A 24,602-nucleotide genomic window follows, 5' to 3' on the forward strand; every position below is an offset into this window, starting at 1 on the left:
AAAAGTAATGTTCGGTATAGAGGGCGGAGGACAGAGAACACAGAGAGCTGCTAAGCTGGTAAAATGGTGGGTTGCAGCCTGTCATGGTAGGGCTTCATGCGCACCACGTGGACAGTCTCGGTCGGGTGGCTCCGACGTGGTAAGGAGGTCGCGTCCCACGGGACAACTTCGTAAGTGACGTCACTAACACGACGAACCACCTCGTACGGACCGACGTAGCGTCGGAGTAGCTTTTCGGAGTGTCCGCGGCGGCGCACAGGTCCATGTCCCCACACAATCGCCGGGTTTGCACCGAACGTATCGCTGTCGGAGGTTGTAGCGACTGGCGTGAAGTTGTTGATGTCGAATCCGGCACCTAGCGAGTTGGCGGGCGTCTTCAGCCCGCTGGATAAATGTGTCCACGTCGTCATAGGTGCCGATGTCTGCGTAGTCATGACCAGCGGGTAGCATAGCATCCAGCATGGTAGTGACACGCCGTCCGTAGACCAGTTGGAAAGGTCTAAGACGGGTTGTCTCCTGCTCTGCCGTATTGTTGGCGAAGGTTGCATAAGGAAGAACTTCGTCTCACGTGCAATGCTCAGCGTCGACATACATAGCAAGCATATCTGCAAGCGTCTGGTTGAGGGGTTCAGTCAAGCCGTTGGTTTGTGGATGATAGGCTGTTGTCTTCCTGTGACTGGTGTGGGTGAGTTCGAACAGAGATAGCATTCATGCCGCCTTAAAGGCGGTTCCATGGTCCGTAATGACGACTGATGGAGCACCCTGACGCAATACAATGGATGTCATAAAAAAACGGAGCCACTTCTCCAGCACTAGCGTGGGGAAGCGCCTGTGTCTCGGCGTACCGCGTTAAGTAGTCCGTCACCACAACAATCCATTTTTCCCCAGAGGAAGACAATGAAAATGGTCCCAGCAAATCCATGCCCACTTGTCGGAAAGGGGTTGTAGGCCGAGGGATGGGCTGGAGAAGCCCTGCTGGTGGTGTCTTTCGTCGCTGGCGGTCATGGCAGGTCCTCACATATTCCTGGACTGATGATAGCAGCTTTGGCGAGTAAGACGTATCACGAATGCTGGAAACGTCCGGGTAACACCCAAATGGCCAGCCGATGGCCCGTCATGGCAGGCATACAAGACGGAGATCGGATGGCACAACCAGAAGAAAGGTTTCCGTGTTATGCGCGAAGTTCCTCTTGTAAAGGACGCCATCTCGGAGACTGTAGGAGCCCAAAGCTCGAACGAAAAGCCGCGGAACAGCAACGTTAAGGTCATCCAGATTCTCGATGAGCGGACGCAACTCTGAGTCTGCCCGTTGACGCCGAGCCATATCGGACGACGTGACGAGAGGAAAAAACGGGAAGTCGCCCTCCGTGTTGGCCGGAGCAACGTCGTCACGTGCACGTGACAAACAATCGGCGTCATTGTGCTTCCGGGCGGTCTTGTAGACTACCGTAATGTCGTATTCCTGGAGCCGAAGGCTCCATCTCGCAAGCCGTCCCGAAGAGTCTTTGAGGTTGGCTAGCCAGCATAACGAAAGATGGTCACTTACAAATCTCAACGGGCGACCATAGAGGTATGGTAGGAACTTGCAAATCACCCACACTACCGCAATGTATTCCTTCAATGTGGTAGAGTAGTTTGCCTTTGTTTTCGAGAGGGAGCGGCTGGCGTACGCTACGACTTTCTCGTTGCCGTCCTGCCACTGAACAAGAATAGCGCGTGAGGCCAACATTGCTGGCGTCAGTATGAGTTTCCAATGGTAGCTCGTTCACCAAAAAGGGCGAGTATTGGGACAGTCTGCAGGCAGCTGCGTAGCTCGTTGAAGGCAGCTTCCTGATCCTCGTGCCACACAAAAGAGACATTGTCTCTAGTAAGCATTGTAAGGGGCTCGGCAATTGTGGAAAAGTTCTCAACTAAACGTCTGTAGTAGGCACAGGAGCCCAGAAACCTACGAACGGACTTTTTGTCAGTTGGGCGCCGGAACTGTGCCACAGCGGCAGTCTTCTCCGGGTCAGGACGGACTCCGTCAGCGCTTATCACGTGACTAAGAAAACGGAGCTCTTCGAAACCGAAGTGACACTTTTGCGCCTTTATCGTCAACTGTGCCGAACGGAGCGCCTGTACCACCATTCGCAGCCGGTAGAGGTGTTCCTCGAAGCTAGGAGCAAAAATGACAACATCATCAAGATACACTAGGATTGTCTGCCATTTCAGCCCAGAAAAAACGGTGTCCATCATGCGTTGGAAGGTTGCTGGCGCAGAACAGTGTCCGAAGGGTAGCACTTTGAATTCATAAAGGCTGTCAGCTGTCACGGACGCTGTCTTCTCTCTGTCCCTTTCATCCACTTCGACCTGCCCGTAACCATTCATAAGGTCGAGTGAAGAAAAACATTTAGCATCACGCCGTCGATCCAAGGCGTCATCGATACGTGGAAAGGGGTAAACGTCACGTTTCGTTACACGATTTAACTTCCGATCATCGACGCAGAATCGCAAGGTGTCATATTTTAAAGCGGAAGCCTTTAATGCCTCATCGTTGTAAGCAGAAGTTGTCGACAGAAATGTCACGCTCTTCAATTGGTCGAAAGGAACGTGACGTCACAGTGCGCGAATTTCAAACGGGCCAATTGTACTTTGGCTACTAACCATGCAACCAATTAGAAGGATCGTATAGTGGTGCTCCAAGTTAGTGGGACTTACTTAACCAATTAGCCTAATTAACCTTTCTAGTCAGACCAGATAAATAAACGAAACTGAGTAGGAAATCAGCCGAGCTCGGGAATTGAACCCCGGTGTCCGGAGTGCGAGACGAGCACGCTACCACTCCGCCATGCCAGCTCGATGGTTTAGAATGAACAAAGGCGCGTCCAGTGAATACGGTGTCGTCGTTCACTCCCATCTTCCTCCCTTCCCGTTACGGCGAGTTTTAGGTGTCCACCGGAATATGACAGACACATTTCCTTTCCTCAAAAACCAATTTACCGACGAGCAAGGCGTAGAACCTTTCCCAAAAAGCGTTGCATTCAAAGCGCAACGCATCGCGCCGAACGGGTGGTGGCGTTCCGTGGACTGCCTGGCAGCGCTACAACACGCTGTCGCGTTCCACTCCTAAAGGCAAAGATTAAGCGTCATTAATTGGTAGTTAATTTAGGCACCAACAGAATGTAAAGTGAACAATCGCGTAGCAGAATGCAGCACTCAGGCTTTCGCCTTTCACCACTTTAGCCGCTAAAGTTCCTTGTAATTTTTTTCTTCACCAATACCAGAGGCGAAGCTCAGGGGCTCGTGGACGGCTCGACTACGTCGTCTGCAAGCATTTCATGCACTTGGGATCGTATAGCCTCCCGTTCTATCGGCGACACTCTGTACGGGTGCTGGGATATGGGGCTTGTCGTCTCGTTGACGATGATGCGCTGTTTAGCTACCGGGGTGCGCCCTACCTTTGATGTCGTGGCGAAGCACTCTGCGAAATCGTGAGCGAGCTCTAACAAGCGCTGCTTCTGACCCACCAGCAAGCCGGGATTAATATCCATGGTAGACAGAACGGCTGCTGTAGCGCCTCCGTCCGGCGACGGTAACTCCAGAGCACATATTACTGCGGGCTCAACGAAGTCGGTAACGTATGCGACGGCCGTTCCTTTCGGAATGGGCTGAAACTCGGTTCTGAAGTTGGTGAGCAAGAGTGTCGCAGAGTGATCCTGTAAGCGAACAAGCCCTCTTGCAGCGCAGATTCCTTTAGCGAGTAGAAGGCTGACGTTTCTCTCTGCCATAACGTCTCGATCACCGGGCGAGTTACTTTGCACGGGGACCATCATGCTGCCCAGCGGAGGCACCGTCACGTCATCAGCAGCAATACGCAGGGTGGGCATCCTGGAGTCGTCTGGGTCGGCCCTTTCAATTGCGTGCGTCGGCGAAAACGTCACGCGCGGCTCTTTTAAGTTGATAACGGCGCCGTTAGCTTCTAAAAAGTCCAGGCCTATAATGTCATCGCGCGAACAGTGAGGTAGCACTACAAAGTCACAAACGTAAACAAACCCGTCGATTGTAACTCTCCCCGTACACCGGCCATTAGGGGTGATTAGGTACCCACCAGCTGTGCGAATCTGAGGCCCAGCACATGCGGTTGAAACTTTCCTCAGGTCCTTTGCAAGCTCCTTGCTCATAACCAAATAGTCTGCTCCCGTATCAACCAATGCCGTAACTCCTAAATCCTCTATATCGACCGGTAAGTCCGAAGCTGAATATCCTTTGTGATCATCTTGAGTCCCCGTTTGGTAGCCATCGTCTGGTCGTAAACGCGATGGAGGATGTTCGGCTGTTCGCTCGACAGCGACCTTACCTCCTCCGTCCGCTGGGTCTAGTTTCCCCGCCGAGGACTCGGTGAGCGGCTGAAACGGCTTGTCGGAGGACGGGGACTCGGCGAACGATAGCGGGTAGAGGTTGGCGGGCAGTAGTCAGGGCGAGGGAAATCAATGTGGTCCCGGCACGTTCACAGGTGCTCCTCAATTTCATGGGGCCGTTCGCCATTGAGCGGACAGGGGACTCGCGGATGAAGTCCACGAATTCCAGCTCGGCGATAAGGGCACCACCGCAAGATATAGCCAGCCTCACCGTAGTGGTAACAAAGGGGCCGCTGGTCAGGTACCCGCCACATGCCCGTCTTCCGCAGCCTCGCTTCGGCGAACACAGGGACAGGCGGGGACCGCGGCTGGAAAGAAGATGCGCGTGCGCTCCAAGGGAACAGTTCGTAGTTCTGTCGGAGTACCGACGAGTACGTCTGGCGCGGGGGCGTCCGTGTAAGGGCAGCAGGGGCAACAGGTTCTGGGACCGCCTGCTGCACTTCCTCTTGAATAATTTGTGCTAACGACGGACCCTGCAGCTGCGACTGGGCTGCAGAGAGGTGAATTTTGTGCAGCTCTTCTTTGACGATAGACCGAACCAGCTCCTGCAGGGTGTCAGCGGAGTCGATGGAGGCTGGCGCGAAGTCGGCAGTAGATACAGTATTCACGGCGGGATTGTAATAGCGGGCGCGTTGTTGCAATGTCTTTTCGACGGTAGTGGCCTCCAACAGAAATTCCAGAATTGGTGTTGGGTGGGTTCCGCAAAGCCCAGCTAACAGTTCTTTTTTTATCCCGCTCAACAGGTGGCGCACTTTCTTGTCCTCGGCCATGTTTGGATCCGCCCTTCAGAACATTCGTGTCACGTCCTCATAATACATTCCCTTTGTCCATTGGTTTGTGAGGCTGTTGGCTACTCTCATATTTATAACGAGCCCCTCATTCACTTCTCTTCTTTGCTTAATTGCTTAGCGGGGGCCATTGGTTCTGGCAGCCTTGACGCCATAACAAGTTTAAGAGGGTTCTCAAGAGCTTCCACCCTCGTCGTTCGATGGCATTCCGCGCCACACCAGCGGTGACTCAGGACGTACTACGTGCGCCACTTACGACCGTGGGAGGCGCAGATAAACACTCTGAAGGTTAGGTTACTTGTAAACATATATACTCAGGAAAGCAGAAGATTTCGCAGCTGTCGCCGTATCTCAGAGGTAGAGCACTGGAGGATTTTGAATGAAGGGAAGCCGCTCAGACGCCAGGAAGCACTGGAGTATATCTTTAATTAGCATAGCTTATTCTTGAAAACACTGTCTGACTGACCAGCCCCAAATGTGAGGTAAATGCCGCCATGCTACTCCTGCATATATTATTTCAATTTCAATGTCATGACAAGATCGTGAGGCGCACCGTGCTAGTTTTCAAAAGGGAGGTGTGTAATACCAAGACCTTGCATGTTACAGTCTTTTCAAGGGCTGCTGTTTGGACGTCATATTAACAAAAAATTATCTACTTTACCTGAGATTTTTTGTGCTTTTGTTGCGCATATCGCGTTGCATTCTTTCTGGTTTACTATAGTAGCCGCGTAAAAATCGGCCAGGATAATGTTTCTTGCTTAATTCAAGGCGTTTTTCTTAAGAGCACTACAAATTCGTAGTGTCCAAGCGACGCGCGGCGCATGCCCTTCACAACTAGCCGCCGTGGTGGCTGCGTGGTTGTGGCGCTTGGCTACTTAACCGTAAGACGCGGGTTCGACCCCAGCCACGCCGAATTTCGATCGAGGCAAAAGACTAGAGGCCCGTGTACTGTGCGATGTCAGTGCATATTGAAGAACCCCACGTGGCTGAAAGTTCCAGAGCCCTTCACAACGGCATCCCTCATACCCTGAGTCTCTTTCGGACGTTACACCTCCCCATCAGCCCCATAAACCTAAGCCTTAACATCTGCTTTATGAACATAGTGAGCACATATGGGAAGCACAAAAAAGTCTATAAAACGCTTGAAGAAGCAAAAACACAACAAACGACTCCTCGAAAGATAGGTGAAATCGAAACGCGAATCGAAGAACATACACTTCCATCCTAAACACAATAACGTTATCAGATATGTGAAAGCATGAATAGACAACTCCGAAATAAGAAGACGTGGCATGCTTTAAGACACTTCCTTGAGCGAGAACAATCACGTCCCGCGCAAAAAAAGTCAGCCGTGGCAGGAACATCTGTGGCAGGAGGACCAGATTAAGTAACTAATAAGGTTCTTAGCAACTTCGCAACGTCATTACAGCAGTTGCGGACCTTATGAAAAAATAAATACGGGCTGGCATGCAGCATGCGTTCGAGTGGAAAAACGCTAAAACCACATTTATTCCTAAAGCATGTAAGAAATTCAGCTCTGAGAATCTACGCCCCATTTAATTAACACCATGCCTAGGCTGGCTAATACAGCATGTCACCCTCAGCATACTCCAGAACTATGCGGAGGACATGGACCTCCTACGAGAAACAATGATAGATTTCAGAGCCCACTATCTACCCAGGACATGCTCTTGCAGCTTAACAAGGACATTTTCGAAGCTGATAAGGGAACAGCAAGCAAAGCAATATAGGATTTAGACCTTAAGGAAGCTTTAAACAGAGTATCCCACGAGGCCATTTTCACAAACTTCGCCGAAATCAACCCCGGAGAAAGAATGTTCAACTCCTTCCAATCTTTCTGCACCAAGAGAACAGCCGTGATAACGGCACGAACAACAGAGTCTGCCCCATTCACACTAGCAACCAAATAAACATCACAGGGCCTCGTCTTGTCCCCCTTCCTTTTTAACCTATCTCTCAACAAAACTCCCCTAAAAGGCCAGAAATACCCGACTTACATCACACGTTATACGCGGATGACATCTCGTCTGGGGTAACCAAACAATGCGAACGCTGCATAGTAGACACAGTGCAAGAAGAACTGGATCTCACTGCTTGCATCAGGTGAGTTGGGGCCTGTACCCGATTTAAAGAAAACCGAGATGCTGCCGGTAGCCTGACTCAGGCGAGCGAGCGCACCAGAATGTCCCCCGCGCCCGCTCACTTCGCTGTTGTGGCCAGGCTCCCAGAGGTACCCCTGCCGGTATTTAACATTTCTTCCCCTGCGTAGTTTTTTATCAACTGTAAAAGTCAGGTTTTTTTAAAGCTGTCTTCCGCGCGAAGATCTGGGCGAAGGGTTTGTATAAGCTCAGAGAGTGAAAACTTTCTGGCACTTCTCCTGGAGCCATAGCGGTGGAGTCAGAGCTGTCTGCCACTTCAGGTGGAGCCATGCCGGTGCCTTGAGTGGAAACATCCTAGATCCCGCGTTGCTCCGCGCATGCCTGATCTGGGAAACGGAAGAAAGTGTCCCGCTGAATTCTGCCTTCGTCGTCGGAAAACAGGCGGTTTCGCATGTGGTCGACATTTCTCCTTTGGAGTAGGCCACCGTCGTGCAGAGATACCTCATATGAACGCTTGCCAATCTGTTTGGTGACGCGGGCAGCTAACCATTTCGTGAGGCGGCGACATTGCTAATGAAAACAGATTGTCGTGCCATGTAGGCAGGAGCGGATAGGACCTCGTGTTCCTCAGTGGGCGCACTGTTCGGATGAATAAGTACAAGGCCGTCCCGAGTTGCAGGGCTGGCGTCTGATGAGTTGTCACATCAACACTCGTCTGTTGTGTGAACAGGAACCTTGTAGGCCGACATGCAAAGCCTTCCTTCTGAAATTTATGGAGCGCTACTGCAGTCTCTTGAACCATTAATTCAGCTTGTTTGTTGGCAGCAAGGTGGTATGGTGCGCTTCTGACATGTATGCCGCTTCTTTGCCAAACTTCCTTAGCTGCGGTCGACGCAAACGGCGAACCGTTACCGCTGACGATCATAGTTAGATTGCCAAATGTAGAAAACATTTAACGTAGCACTTGCATGACCGTAGCTGATGTCACAGTTCGCACGTGGTGAGCTTGAAGCCACTTTGTGGTTGCGCCCATCACGATAAGGTAACAGTTTCCACGTGGCGAATGCAAGCCTCTTTGTGGTTGGGTCTACCATGATGAGGTAACAGTTTCCATTGAATGGGCCTGCACAATTCAGATGAAGCACTCGCCTGGTAGTTTCAGGCCTTGTCCATGTTGACACGGGGGCAGCGCGTCTAGCTTTGGCAAAAGAATAACATACTTGATATCCAGCCACACACTTTTCAATGATCTCGTCAAACCATAGCAACCACAAATGTCTGCGCGCATCTTGTTTCATAGCTGTCATTCTTCGATGATCGGCGTGTAGAAGTCGCAATCCTGCCTCCCAGATACTACCATAATGACTATACGAGATCCCCAGAAAATACATCCCTTCTGTGTTGATAGTTCAGACTTGCGAGCCTTGTAAATAGCAAAATCTGGTTCAACTAACGCTGGGTAGTCGCCGGCCTGAAGACTGCGATAAACGACATCCAGAGCAAGGTCTCTTCTAGTAAGGTGCTGTACACTAGCGACCGTTAAAGGGTTAAAGGAAGTATGTGCGCAGCCTCAGACATCAGAATATCCTCCGGTGCAGTAGGCTCGTCATCGGTGCCAGGCAGCGCGAGGCGGCTCAGGGCGTCGGCATATTGATGTTCCATTCCAAGTTGATGTAACAACTTGTAGTTATAAGCGGCCAGTAGGACGCACCATTGAAGAATCCTTGGAGAAAGGATTGCCTGAATTCGACGATCCGATCCGATTATAGCCAGAAGGAGCTTGGCTTCTGATCCGTGTAAATGACAACCTCTTGTCCAACGACGTACGGTTGGAAGTAGGTGATAGCGCGAACTATAGCGAGTTCTCGTTTTCATGTTGCGAGTAATTCTTTTCTGACTGGTCCAAAGTTCTGGACACATAAGCCACTGGAAGCTTTCACTTGAACGTCTGGCTGTGCGAGAAATGCGCCAAGCTCTTATGGTGACGCGTCACATGAGAGGAAAATGGGCTTGTTCTCCTCGTAGTGCTGTAGAATCGGAGTCGCACTAAAGCACCTCCTTTGTGTTGTCTAAAGGCAACTGGTGTCTGAAGTGCACTTCCAAGTCGTTCCCTTATTGAGTAGCCGATGCCGAAATTCGGCAGTCGTAGCACGGTCCTTGATAAACCGGCATTTGAATGCAAGTTGTCCCAAGAAAGGTTGCAGCTCATTCTTGCTAGTTAAAAAAGATGCTTCAGAAATAGCTCGAACCTTCTTATTGTTAGGCTGCACATATTTGGAGGTGATCCAGAACCCCAGATACTCAAGCCTAGGTGCAGCGAACTAACACCGCGTTTCGTTGGCTTTGAAGCCGGGCTCCTATAGACGTTACATTACCGCAGCAAGTGGTCAGAAATATTGAGTCTGTGATGATTCGGTTATGAGAATATCGTCCAAGTACGCAACAATGCCATTCAAACCAGCTAGAAGATATCCATGAGCTGGTAAAACCTCAGGTTAAAGCGAACCATCGAACTGCAGACGTTTCACTTTGAAAAGTCCCTTGGTCGTGGTCATATTCAGCACCTCTACTCTGGAGTCATCCGCACACAGCTGTTAATACACTTTTTTAAGTTCTATCTTCGTAAAAACTTTGCCCTCTGAACTTTGCCAGCAACTCGTTTGCTGTGGGGATAGGATAAGAGATAGATTGCACGTTAGCATTCACCATGTGACGGTGATCTTCACATATGCCCATAGCACCGTTTTTCTGGCAAACGGCCACCACCGGCACCGACCAAGAGAAAGCCTGCACTGGTTCAAGGATGTCTTGATGTTCTAGCTTTTGCAGCTCTGCATGAACACTTTCGTGAAGTGCGAACAGGACCTGCCGACATTGCAGGCACTTACTTGGGACGTGCGTCTGGCTTGAGAGGAACGTGGACCCCTGTCCCGACATTAATGTCCAGTGTGTGCGTGAATATGGACGCTTACTTCATGAGGGTTTCCTTCGTCGATGTTGAATACACCTCGCGGATGCCACAGATTTCTATACCTAACGGTGAGAACGAGCCGCGTCCCAGCAGGCTCGAACCAGCCGCTCTAAGAACCCTTAATGGCAGCTTGGCTGTCTTTGCTGCAACTGAAACCGTCACTAGGATGTTACCAGAAGCAGCAACCTCTCACTGTACCATGTTCCCAATGTTACGGTCATTTTCTCGAGAAGCAGCGGATTAACCGGCCACAAATCGCGGTACGTATGTTCGCTGATGAACGAGAACAGCGCGCCAGCGTCGACCTCCATCACGTGGGACATGCCGTCCAAGAAGAGTTGCAGGCCGAGAGTCGGTACGACGTTCGTGGACACGATATTCAAAAAAAATTACGAGGAACTTTAGCCGCTAAAGTGCTGAAAGGCGAAAGCCTGAGTGCTGCATTCTGCTACGTGATTGTTCACTGCCCATTTTGTTGGTGCATTAATTAACTGCCAATTAATGACGCTTAAGCTTCGCCTTTAGAAGTGGAACGCGACAGCGTGTTGTAGCGCTGCCACGGAGTCCAAGGAACGCCACCACCCGTTCGGCGCGATGCGTTGCCCTTTGAACGCAACGCTTTTTGAGGAAAGGAAATGGGGCTGTAATTCTCTGTCATCTCGGTGGACACCTGAGCCGCACCGTACAGGAAGGGAGCAAGTGTGAGTGAAAGAAGAAAGAGGGGCCGTAATGAAGAAAATGAAAATTGTATTTGAGGAAAGGGAATTACGCATTAACTGTCTCACATATCTCAGTCGACACTAGTCGAAAATTGTATTTGAGGAAAGGAAGTTGCGCAGTAACTGTCTCACATATTTCGGTGGACACCCGTCAAAATTCGCGCGCGGTGACGTCACGACAATTCGGAACAATCTGAAACGCAGACAATTACGCCTTGCTCGTCGGTAAATTGGTTTCTGAGGAAAGGAAATCTGTCTCTCATATCTCAGTGGAAACCTAAACCTCACCGTAACGGGAAGGGAGGAAGATGGGAGTGAACGAAGACACCGTATTCACTAGACGCACCTTTGTTCATTCAAAACCATCGTGCTGGCGTGGCGGAGTGGAAGCGTGCTCGACTCGCACTCCGGAGACCGGGGTTCGATTCCCAAGCTCGGCAAATTTCTTGCTTGGTTTTATTTCTTTATCTGGTCGGACTAGAAAGGTTAATTACACTAATTAGTTAAGTAAGCAATTAACTAAACTCAAAGTTACTTGGAGCATCACTATACGACCCCTTTAATTGGTTGCATGGTTAGTAGCCAAAGTACAATTGGCCCCGATTGAAATTCGCGCACTGTGACGTGACGACCGTTTCGACCAACTGAAAAGCGTGACATTCTCTGTCGACAGCTCCTGCTTACAACGATGAGGCATTAAAGGCTTCCGCCTTAATACAGAAGTCACTCAGCAGCGGAAGGATTGTCATCAGGCTCCACTTGATTCGCTAGCTGCTCCAGAGCGTTCCGCTTCGCTATGCAAGGCTTTTAAATATGCCCTTTCTTCTGGCAATAATTACATGAAACGCTACCCATACGACACGTGGAAGCGTCATATTTCTCGGTACCGAAAGCAGACATACCTACGATGCGGCTTACCAGGATTGCTTTGATTGCGCCTAACATCGCTGCTATGGGTCGCGAGAACTTGTGTGGAGTCAGTGTTGTATCGGCTGAGATTGGACCGGTACTGGATTTATTTAAGGAATACAAAGCTGCTGTCCGTAGACTGACCTAGGCGGTGGGGATGGTGAAAAACATTTATCGTCTATTAAAGACTTACAGAGAGATGATGAGGGTAGGGCCCTATAGGTCCTTTGCTCTCACAATAATAGGTGGAGCCCCTAATCCTGGGCCCCAATGGCTAGCAACGCCGCCCACATCCATTGAATCAAGGCCTCTTGTGTATTTACGTCATAACAGACGAGCAGAGCCTTCTTCCAGTCCTCTCACGTGCTGTTGGAGTAGGGAATAGAATGGTTTGATTGACACGCCCAGACCATGTGGAAGGTGTGAGCCACGTCCCTACAGAACTGGCACGCGCCACGAAAATATGTTCCATCAAAGGAATAAATGTTTAAGCCCCGCTTGACACAGTACAATGTTAGTGAGAATTTTGATAAGGAGGCGCTCGTAAGCGCGATCCAGTAACTTACAAGGAACCGGGTAGCGCCGGTGCTCCTTCTTGTTGTAATCGGTGATGTCTTTGAATATAAAGGCCAGATTGTCTGATTAAATGTAGGCTTCCAAGGACTGAGATATAGGCTGGGGAGACAGTGCGCGGGTGGCCTGATCGGCCTGTTCGTTTCTTTGGAGTCCTGGTGACGGGGGCCCAAATCAGGTTACGCAGAGTTGCATTTTCCCATCGGCAGCTTTATTGCAAAATGCGCCAGGCAAGAAGCGTGGGAGCCAAGCCCAGCTCATATTTTCGACAGGCCCCTCGCGAGTCGGTTCTGATGTGTTTCGACTTGGGATTAGTGAGAGCCAGATCAATGCCAATTTTCTCCGCGTGTGTCACTGTACGCTGTAAAATTGATCCATCAACTGTGTTTGTGTTGTGTACGATAGCGGAAGTGTACCACCCCCCGTCGTGTGGGACGGCAGCGTCCACATAATACACGTGTTTGTGATTACAATAGTATGACGTCAAGACTTCCGCACGCGCCTGGCAACGACCGTTATATCTTCACTGGATATGTAGCGGGGAATGGGTCGGATCCGGAGGGCGCGTCTCCAGGGTTCTGGCACTCTCTCCTTTTCCTCAATGTGGTAGTCGTGTTTGATGTGTAGCCGGTCCAAGAGACGGCGACCGGACGTGGTCTGTGAAAGACGCGTGAATTGGTTGACTAAGTGGGCTTCTCGAAGCTCCCGGATTGTGTTCACCACGCCCAAGGCTAGAAGTCTCCAGTTCGACTTGGCTACCGCGAGCCCGCTTGATGACTTTCCGGTGAATGACCGCCAGTTGGTCATTATTGTGTTTGCGCAGGTGCAATTGGGGGTTGAGCAGATGATTCTACTCATTACGAAAATATGGGCAAGCCGCAGTGCATCCTAGCTTCGTGATCCACCCCGCTTGTTGGAGATCCTGAAGACCATGCGGCCTACCTGGTCTCCCACCATGCCAAGTTTGGCTAGGGTGGTGTCGACCGTGCGTTGGTGGTGTATGAAGAGGCCAAGGACGCCGATCTCCTCGGCCTCCTGGATCAGTCCGAGGGGAGACTGAAGTGAAGCGGAGTTGTGTGCCGAGGGAGGGACGTACATACATAAATTCTGATTTAGCTTCGTGGCCCTGGAGACCGCAGTAGGCCGCGTACTCGCCGACTATGGTCGCCGCTGCTTGCTGACAGTATTCCATGTGGCCCAGATTACCTTGCGTGGCCCAGATTGTAATGTCATCCGCATAAAGAGCGTTATGTATCCCGGGCAAAGAAGACAATTTAGAGGGAAGATGAAGCATTCCCAAATTGAAGAAGAGGGGAGACAGGATCGTGCTTTGAGGTGTTTCCCTCGGGCCGATGGTGTATGGCCCATGTTCTGTATGTTGTTTGCATACCTGGCTTGACAGTCTGCAAGAAATTGTCTACTGTAATGCAATTATTTTTGGCCACAGTTGGTGTTACGGAGGTGGTCTAGGATTACTTCGTGTATGACGTTATCAACTGCGCCTTTAAGATCCAAAGCCAGGACCACTTTGTCGTTGTGGGGACATTAGACACGATCTAAGAAGCCCTGGTGTAGCTGCAGAAGTATATCCTGTGCTGACCTATGAGGGCGAAATCGAACATGGTGTCCGCGAAAATGTTGTGTGTTTCGAGAATATAGGAGAGTCTATCGCGCACCACCGTCCCAATCTGCTTGCTACAGAAGACGTGATCGAGATGGGGTGAAGGTTCGCCACATCAATAGGTTTTCAATCCTTCGGGATGAAGACCACGAGGGCTGACTTCCAGTCGAAAGGGAGAGGGGTCTGCCTGTCCCAAATGCTATTGATGCATTTGAGGAGCCTGGCGTAGGCTGCGTCGGGAAGATTGCGCAACTCGTGTACACTTCGTTATCGTTGCCAGACGCCCAGAGGGAACCCTGGCGGGATATAACACTTCCTCAGAGCAAAAACATTGTTTCGGCTTTGCTAACCTTGGTTAAGCAAGTGGAAGTCACGCTTGCATAGCCAGCGTGAAGTCACGCTGCGGCCTAATGCAGCTGTGTCGCGTGTCTGCTATTACGTTTTCGGTGCTGACGCATGAAGCCCACATATCTCTCTGACCACCGCCACGTACCTCACAGCGCGAATGAGGCGTCCACTGACCCAGGCAGAGTGGTATGCGTACTTCCTTTCCTCTAAATCATCGGACTCTAGAACGTTGACAACGCTAACGCCCATGAACGCAATGATCACCGAAGGCCCATAGCTTCAGTGCAATGTTTCTGTCACGGCGTTGTCAATTTGAACGCATGCAGCGCACATTTGTCACTACAGGCATGTTGCTTCGTAGCTTCAAGCGTAACTGAGATGTCTGCTGTCCGAGGGGGGCTGTTATGGGCCTTTCCTTTGCTTTCCAACTCCAGCTCCTCGTCGGTTTTGGCGTCCCGTTTTGCGCGTTTACACTCTCAGTTGATTGCTAAATTCCTCGCACGGTTGGCAACGTGTGCCCGCCGCCTGCGAGAAGATGTCGGCTTCAACCGGTTTGCCTCGTCCAGAGCGACAAACTGGCAGGCGGACACGTTACAGCGGCGCCCTGGCCTTGGACTGCCGCGGTGGCTGAGTAGATAAGGCACTCTGCGTCTGACCCAAAAAACGTGGGTTGAGTCCCGTACACGTTTTTCGAATTTCAGTGGGGGCGATATTCTGGGAACCCATGTATTGTGCGATGTCGGCGCACGTTGAAGAACTCCAGGTGGTCGAAATTTCCGTAGCCTTTCACTACGGCGTTCGTCATAACCTCAGTCGCATAGGGACATTAAACACCATAAACCGCTTTTCCAGTGAACGGAGTGATAGCCCCGTCACACTAGCAAATCTAATGTCATTCGAACCTAATGGCATTCGATGCATCGAATGTCATTCGGTCTCTTTCGCAGCTGCACGGAAAAATAGTCATTAGAAAATGATGGCATTCACAACCAGCGAAAAAAAAATAGTACATCCGAAAGGGATCGGCGCGCATTAAAGATGTTTGAAATTGTTGTGCAGTGTTTCAAAAGCGATTGAGAACATTTTTGTGCAGTATTATAAGTTTAAAATATTATATCTCGGCCATTGTGCGCCATTTTAGCCATCAAAGGCCAAGTCAAGTACAAAGTCAGCCACGAATCAGACAAGTGTTAACAAACTAAATTGCTCACATGCCAGTGCACAGACACGCGCGGAGCTTGGAAATGACATCCAAAGGGTAAACTGCTCTGTTGCGTCTTTAAGTACATCGAAGTTAATGAACATGGCACGCCAACCAGGAAGAAACACGCAACCCAAAATGACCGACGGTCGCGGTAAAGACCGAGCTTCATGCTCGGCCGCTGCTGTTGGCAGCTGCTGTTGGCTGCTGCTGTTGGCTGCTGCTGTTGGCTGCTGCTGACAGCGAGAGCAATAGATATCCGCAACAGCCTGTATTGTTAACAGATTCACACCAACATTAACTTTTTAGCACAACTAAATAAATGCAGTTTGTAAGTTTCGTTACGTAAACAATATTTTTTGCGTCGCTTGTTTCTGCTGCATATCTGGTGTCCCGAGTACGCATTCCGTTCGAGATCAAATGTGAGTATGTTCCCCTAACTGATTTGGTGCCGAATTTGATTCGACTGTAAGGATATTACATTTTCCCGTGCAGCAGCCGATTAGTGACATTAGCTGCTAGTCTCATTCGGTTTGAATGACATTATATTTGCTGGTGTGACAGGGGTCTTACATGGTTAGTCACGTGACCAAAGCTGCAAGACGACGGTCGGCCGCAGCGGCGGCTACCCACCTCGTTAGTCACGTGACGGACACCATTCCCCCCCCCCCCAATCGCTCCTCCCCTTGAAGAACAAATGTGGCCTCCCGGTTACCTTGGCTCCTGATAGGCTAGTGGAGCTTTCGCTATAAAATCTGAACTTTTTGTGATGAGACGTAAAAAATGAGGTAGAAGCACAACAATCTCTGCCTCCCGTCATACACATTACTAAAGGTCAATGCCAATGGACGATCCGTCAAACAGGTCTAAACGACGAAATTAATGAGGATGTATTTTCCAACTAATGCAACGAATAATGAAACACACACAAAGCTAAAAGGTACGGCAGAACCGACGGCGGGATTAATACGCCGCATAGCTCATCACAGACAAGGAGTGAGGGAACGAGATCTATGCCGACTAGTGCAGGACATTGCACTAAACACGATATTCTGTGCCGCCCCTGGCCTCCAATTTTTGAACGCAGAAAAGAACACATTAGGCAGCAAGATACGGCAGGCCTACAATGCCGCCTTAGGACTTCCACTACATGCCTCAACCGTAAGGGTTATGAGGTTAGGAACACACAATACATAAAATGAAGGGAAACAAGCCCATTTAGTCACTGAAAGGTAGAGATTAGAAAAAATTCAGTACTGCCTGGAATATTTTTATACTTAGAACCCATTACATGAGCTCATTCACTGATTCTTTCCAAGAAAACATAGGTACGATGTCCTGTGTTTTTCTTCCCTTTCGAATTCGTTTTCTAGCACGGTTAATTTTGAACATGCATCACCAACTCGCCCGCCTAGCTACTGTTTTTCACCTTTGGGCCTTAAACCACACTTCCTGAATGGACGCCGAAGCCAGACAAACTCGTCAGGGAGGTAGGTAACTTGTTTGTAATGATCGTTGTAGCGGGATTCAGAATGGTCTTTGAGGCGAGACTTCTCAGGTGGGTAATCCCGCGGGCTTCATCAACATGGCATGAAATTTGAGATCTCCCGGGGTAATTGTCTGGGAAAAACGACAGAATTACATCGATATCTGCAGAGGAAAGCGGGCATATCGGAGGAAGAACGGACTGTAACCTGTTTTGTGTGTAGCGGCGCAGTATGCGTACGGGGTAAAAGAAAAAACACAGTCACGGCCGTTTTGATCGGAGCCATAGCTCGTAGGATAGAAGATTGCAGCGGAGGCATGGAGAATTGATATGCAGCATTCGAGACGAGAGCAGCTGTATCACAGTAACAAGAGAGGTGATCTGTACTGGCGACGATCGAGCGGTTCACAATATCAGACACGGGAAAAAGACCCCAGATGTTTACCCCTATCTACTCAAAAGGAGATCGGGGAGGCATCACAGTATGGAGTGCGCCAGAAGCAGTACCTGTGGAGCGTTTGTGACTGGTGCAGCGGGCACAGCTTAAGCATACTTCTCTCTCATGCCGCGCATCCACGCTTAGTGTAAAGATTCGCGGGTGCGGTAGTGTGTCTGCTCAGATTCTAGGTCCCCGGTAGTGCAGTCTTCAATTATGACACCGAACCAGAGGGGTGTTAACTCTCCGGCACCATCAGAAGGAACTAAACACCACTGACAGAGTATACCCACTTGTACCAAGTACCATGTGCTACACACAATGTTCTGGACGCTGCAGTGGCCTCCACAGTTTGAGAGGCTGGTTCTTCCGTTGCTCATCGCCGAACGTAAGAGCATCAGGGAATTTAGGTAACACGGAAGTGATTTAGCGGTCAAAGTTGTTGACGGCACATTCAATCGTACCAATCAGCCACCGAGAGAGAAAGAGTCCGCGTCAGCACCTCGAGCACGGAAGGAGCTGTTGAGTGGGCTCATTCGAAGACAGTAAAACACGACAGTAAAACAGTATAGCAAGCATTGTAGTAATCAGCCACTGAGAGAGAGAGAGATCGCGAGTTGCCTCCAGTCTTCTCTCATGAAATCGTGTCACCATGTTGTGCAGGCGAGTTTTCAAAAGCAAGTAGAACGGCTGACGTCGGCTCCAGTGCTCGGTCATCACAGCTGGGCTCTACCCCCCACCTCATCCCTCCCTCGACAATTACCATCAGGCACTTTGGAGGCGGCTCCAAACAAGCACTTTGCCCTCCCCTTATATACGCTCGCGATATCGCCATGTCCAACCCGCAGGGGCGTCTGATTCATGCAGACGATGGTGAGTTGCGACACCACGGGTACCTGAGCATCCGCAGGGACATCCCCGCAGGGGGATGATGGTGAGCAGTGCGCCACCACGGACCCGAGCACCCGCGCCTAGCCGTGCGTGGCATCGCCGTGTCCGGGGAAAAGGGAATCCTGGTGGTTGAGTCAATTCCGAGCGTTTGGACCCTTAAGGCCCCTCGGCGGAGTCAACACACCACTTTGGCCCAAGCTTCCTGCAGACGGCACCTCCGGCCTGACCCGACCGGGGGAAATCGGCAGTCGCCTTTTGCTATCCTCCCCTCCATGTTTCACTATCCTATCTCTTTCTTACAACTCTCCTGTATTCAATTCACTTCTTAGATTTTCCTCTTTTTCCTGGCGGCTAGGGTTAACCTTGTGTGGCCAACTACCCTGAGTTGTGTCATATTTGGTTATAGTTGAGGTGTAAAGCTGGCGTGGGCAGGACTTCCTTGCAAGTTCCTGTCCCGTCCCCTCGTTGGGCTCCATGGTGGGTGGCTAGCACCATGACTGAAAAACTCGAATTTTTTATGGCTCCCCCCCCCCTTTCGAACCCTGATCGCTCTCTGAAAAGAGGGCGGACCGATGCAGGCGACTTTTTCTAGAAAAGCAAGATAACTTTCCCGAAATTCCATGTTGTACATAGCAATGCACAAGAAAAACAAGCAAGACTGATATCCCCGTTCCTGGTAGCAAAGTGCTTGACAGATACCTTGGGCCTTGGGTACAAGGTATCAAAAATGGCCAGTGGTGAGTTACTGCTCGAAATGCATGACACCGTCCAGTACTCTAAACTTCCAAACCTCGTGTCCATAGTTGAGGTTCCTGTCTCCGTGACTTCACACCGATCTCTAAACACTGTCCGAGGCGTCATATCTGAAATCGACTTCGTCCACCTTTCTGAAACAGAAATGCTTGAGGGCCTTACCGATCAAGATGTCATAAATGTTCAGCGAATAAAGATCAGCAAGGACAACAAAGGAATTGACATGAAACACCTCATCCTCACTTTCAACACCAGCATACTGCCTGAAAGCATTGAAGTCGGATATCTGAAAATAAATGTAAGACCTTACATACCCAACCCAAGAAGATGTTTCAATTGCCGACGATTCGGCCATGGGTCACAAAGTTGTCGCGGCCGCACAACGTGTGCAAAATGCTCGCCGAAGGAACACCAATCTGAATAATGTGTTGCTACACCGCGGTGTGCAAACTGTGAAGGAGACGATGCTGCCTACTCCAGAGCTTGTCCTTCTCGGAAAAAAGAAAAGGAAATAATTACTCTCAAGACTACAGAAAACATTTATTTCAAAGAAGCAAGAAGGCAATACGCTCAGACAAACAAATTCTCCCTCACTGCAAAAACAAACTTCGCCGATGTGGTGCGTGGGCGCGGCAAACCACACCAGGCTACGGCACCTGTCCAGGCCACACGCAGTGAGCCTGTGGCGGGTCCCCCCGCGCCCCGTGTGGAGTAGCTAGCGCTACTCCGCAAACCCCAAATGAGGCAACGCAGAACCCCGGGTCGGCGTGCCTCAAGACCTCTTCCCACAGGTCGAGGTCAAACTCAAAAATCAACATGCCTCCTCCACGGTCGTCCAGCGCCTCCGCAGAGGCGATGGACACGACCCAGGAAAGCCCCGTGCCGTCCACGTCGGACGGTCGGCGGAGCTCCCTGGGTCGGTCAAAAAAACACAGGCCCCGAGTCACGGGGCCATCGACAACTTGATCTACCTTTTTACCCCATAGAAACACCAAATTAAAATGGCTTTCATAATGCAATGGAACTGTAGAGGACTTCTAAACAACTACAGTGATATAAAAGACATACTGGGAGCGCAAGCTCCTGTTGCCTTATGTCTACAAGAGACAAATTTAGGTCCCCAAAATAAACAACCTTCTACAGAATTATCCTGTTTTCCGCCGCGATCGAGAGCAGACGAGCAGGCTGTCGGGAGGCGTAGCCATCATAGTGAAAAACGGTGTCCCGGCTCGAGAGCTTAAACCAAATACAAGACTCGAAGCTGTCGCAGCCACTCTGCTTACATATAAAACCATTACAGTGTGCTCTCTATATATCGATCTACACCTTAAGGTAACACTTCATGATTTAGAGGTTCTTTTAGACCAGCTACCAGAGCCATACCTGGTAGTTGGAGACCTTAATGCGCATTCACGTTTTTGGGGAAGCGAAAAAACTAACGTTAGAGGCCATCTTATTGAGGATTTTATTCTACGCAGTAGCGTCTGTTTACTTAACTCGGGTAAACCCACGTACTCCTCCCCAACCTCAAGGGAAAATGGGTGTTTTAGATTTGTCTCTTAGTTCACCGTCTGTTTGTAGCGATTTTGACTGGAGTTTTTTTGACAATCCATACGGAAGCGATCATCTCCCTGTCAAAATAAGTCTCTCATCCTCGCCAACAGTCGTTCCCACGAAACCACGGCGTTGGAAGCTACATTTAGCTAACTGGGAATTGTTTAGGAAAATGTCCAATTTGGAGGATATAATTGTAGAGAATCATACCGTACATGAAATAAATTAAATGTTCACAACATGCATTCTTTCTGCTGCGCACCTGTCAATTCCGAAATCCTCAGGAGTGGTACGCCAGAACCACAAATTGTGGTACACACAAGAATTAAAAGAGGCTAAAAAAGAACAAAATAAAGCATGGGGAGTATTTCGCAGATATTCCACACACGAGAACCTTATGATTTTCAAAAAGGCAAGAGCGCAAGCGCGGTCCATCGGCGCAAGGCCGAGAAAACATCATGGCAAGCTTATGTCTCTTCTATAAAAAGCTCAACCACATCAAAACAAATGTGGGCGCAGGTGCGAAAACTAAGCGGCAGGTACTCACCCTTCACAATCCAACTTTTAACAACACCTGGTACACAAACAAGTATAGATGAACAGGCTGACATACTAGGACAACATTTCTCTGACGTTTCAAGCTCTTCACACTACACACAGTCATTCTTAAAACACAAAAACACAACTGAAAAGCAGAAACTTCCAAAGACTGCCAGTACAAGCGAAGCATACAATACATTATTTACAATTCAGGAGATCCAAAACGTACTTTCTTCCGGTAAACAGACAGCACCTGGCCCGGATGATGCACATTATGAAATGCTTGTCCACCTGTCCGAAGCTGCTGTAGGGCCACTATCGCAATTTTTTAACATAATGTGGGTGTCCGGAAAGATGCCGGAGGCTTGGCAAAAAGCATTTATAGTACCGTTCTTAAAACCTGGAAAGCCTCTCACCTCCCCAAATCGTTATAGGCCCATAGCTCTTACCAGTTCTATCGCAAAATCGTTTGAAAGTGTGCTAAACATTAGGCTAATGTTCATTCTTGAATCACGTGAACTCCTTGACATCCACCAGTGCGGATTTAAAAAAGGCTCTTCGACAACTGACCATCCCGTCCGCTTAGAAAACACAGTCCGAGAGGCGTTCATACACGAACAACACTGTCTGGCAGTCTTCTTTGACATGGAGAAGGCGTACGATACCACATGGAGATATGGCATTCTACGCGACTTAGCAGATCTTGGCATCCGGGGTAGGATGTTGAACAGCCTGAAGGATTTCCTGTCAGACCGGTCTTTTCAGGTGCGCCTGGGTGCAATCCTTTCGAAGTGCTTTGTCCAGGAGACTGGGGTACCGCAGGGCTGTATCCTAAGTACCACTCTTTTTGTCGTGAAAATATTCAATAGCGAAAATAATTACCAACTACATTATGTATTCCGTGTATGTCGACGACCTGCAGATTGCTTGCACGTCCTCCAGCCTCTCAACGTGTGAGAGGTAGGTACAACTCACATTAAGCAAGCTAGCAATCTGGGCAGACAAAAATGGGTTCAAGTTCTCTCCACAGAAAACAGTGGCTGTTGCTTTCTCGCTTAAAAGCGTCTTGCAGATCGATCCGAACTTGCACCTAAATGGAGCCACACTACGGTAAAAAGAGGACATAAATTTTTAGGAATAACATTTGATAAAAAAACTTACATTTCTGCCGAAAATAAACTACTTGAAAGTAAAGGCCTCCCGTGCAATGAATATCCTTAAAGTACTCTCAGGGACACGCTGGGGATCGAACAGAGCATGCCTATTTCATATTTACCGTTCTGTAGTGCGCACATGCCTAGATTATGGGAGTATAGTGTACGGCTCGGCAAGGCCTTCATAACTAAAAATATTAGATCCAGTTCATAATCTAGGTGTCCGCTTTCTTGTGGAGCATACAGAACGTCTCCGGTAATGAGCCTTCATGTTGAAGCAAATGAGCCATCACTAGAAGATAGAAGAAAAGCACTTACATGTTCATAGATTCTTAGAATTAGGTCACGAACAAAACACGTGTGTTATTCAATCGTCACAACATGCCCTTCTCGAATAATATTTACAAATAAGCCCCAAGCAACCAGGCCTTCGCTAATGCGGTTTGAGGAGATCTGCCGAGAACTTGACTTATCAGAAACACTACCAAATGTTGCAGAACGTTGCGACGCATTTGCCCCTTGGTACAGTTTTCCATCGATCTGTGATATAAGTCATACAGAGTTCAACAAGGAACAAACTCCAGCAGAACACATCATACAAGAGTTCTTTACACTAAAGGAAAAATATGATATCTACACCGAGTTGTACACAGACGGATCGAAAACTACAGGTTATGTTGGAAGTGCAGTAGTTGAAGGGAACTGGTAAAAAATAGTAAAGCTTCCTCAGGGTGCATCAGTTTCTACAGCCGAGTTTTACGCTGTATTTCTTGCTACGGAGAAAATAATAAGCAATAACATCGAAAACAATATTATATACACAGACTCCCTCAGTGTACTTAAAGCACTACAGTCCAGAATATTATATACACAGACTCCCTTAGTGTACTTAAAGAACTACAGTCCAGAAATGCAGTCATGCCATCCCTAGGTAAGGTTATACATAACATAACAAGGATTGTAACACAAGGGCATAACATAAAATAATGTTGGGTTCCAAGCCATGTTGGAATTGATGGTAACGAGAGAGCGCACGCATGCGCTGCTCAAGCCCACAACAAGGAAATACAGAAAATAAGCATGCCACATAATGATTGTATGGAGCTAGTTCACAGCAGACTGAGGAACAAATGGCAGAGCGCATAGAATAGTCAGATAAATAACAAGCTACACTTAATAAAACCAATATTAGGAGAATGGAAATCATGCACCCATCAGGAACGCTTTTTTTAAGGTATTTACGTCGCTTACATATTGGACACACACACCTTACCCACAAATTTCTACTAACAAAACAAGACAAACCTACTTGCGAAAAATGCGAAGATGAACTCACAGTAACTCATATCTTAATCTCTTGCATAGAAATCGAAACACTCAGAAACAAGTTTTTTACCCCATTTTACAACCAGAACATCCCTTTTCATCCGTCATTGATTCTAGGTGAAGAAGCTCTTGTTGATGAGAAAAGCGTTTTTAACTTTTTGAAAGAAGCCAATGTACTCTCGAAACTCTGAACAAGGGTCAGTTTTTTTACAACTTGCGAAATTTTTTCGCACCACACCTCACCCACCCTCTCGTCGCGAGAGGATGGCTGAGGTCACTATACCACCGGTTAGGGACCTCAAGATCCTTGCACAGCCAAGGATGGGTGCTGAGGTTGCCAACCTTTTTAAAGCATTTAGCAGAAGTCTCTTTTAAAATTTTGTCTTATATTTTTACTAGGTTGCACGAATTAACTTTTTAGGCCCTTTACACCACCGCTCATTTAGATTTTAGTATAGCAGCTATTTAAAAGAATTTTCTATACCCTGAGTTTGGCGCATGACAGCCTTAGTTGGTTATGCGCCATTAAACTAAACCAAACCAGACCATTTAAAACATTTCTCTTCTATGTGCTCACTAAGTTGTACTAACATCTTAGGTCCTCTACACCACCGATGATTTCTCACATCTCTGTACAAATCAGCGCAGGAATTTTTTCATACATACCTTGTGCTTGGCGTTTGATGGTCTTAGTCGCCTATGTGAAATAAAACACAACACACACAATATCACCATGTCCACACAATCCCTTCCTGTACACTCTGCCACCACCCGAAAGCCACTCTCTACCATATTCTTTTCCTCTGCCCGGCGGA

This window comes from Amblyomma mixtum, chromosome 2 (genome assembly GCF_055824585.1).
Source record: "Amblyomma mixtum isolate Tamu chromosome 2, ASM5582458v1, whole genome shotgun sequence".
Classification (NCBI taxonomy): Eukaryota; Metazoa; Arthropoda; class Arachnida; order Ixodida; family Ixodidae; genus Amblyomma; species Amblyomma mixtum.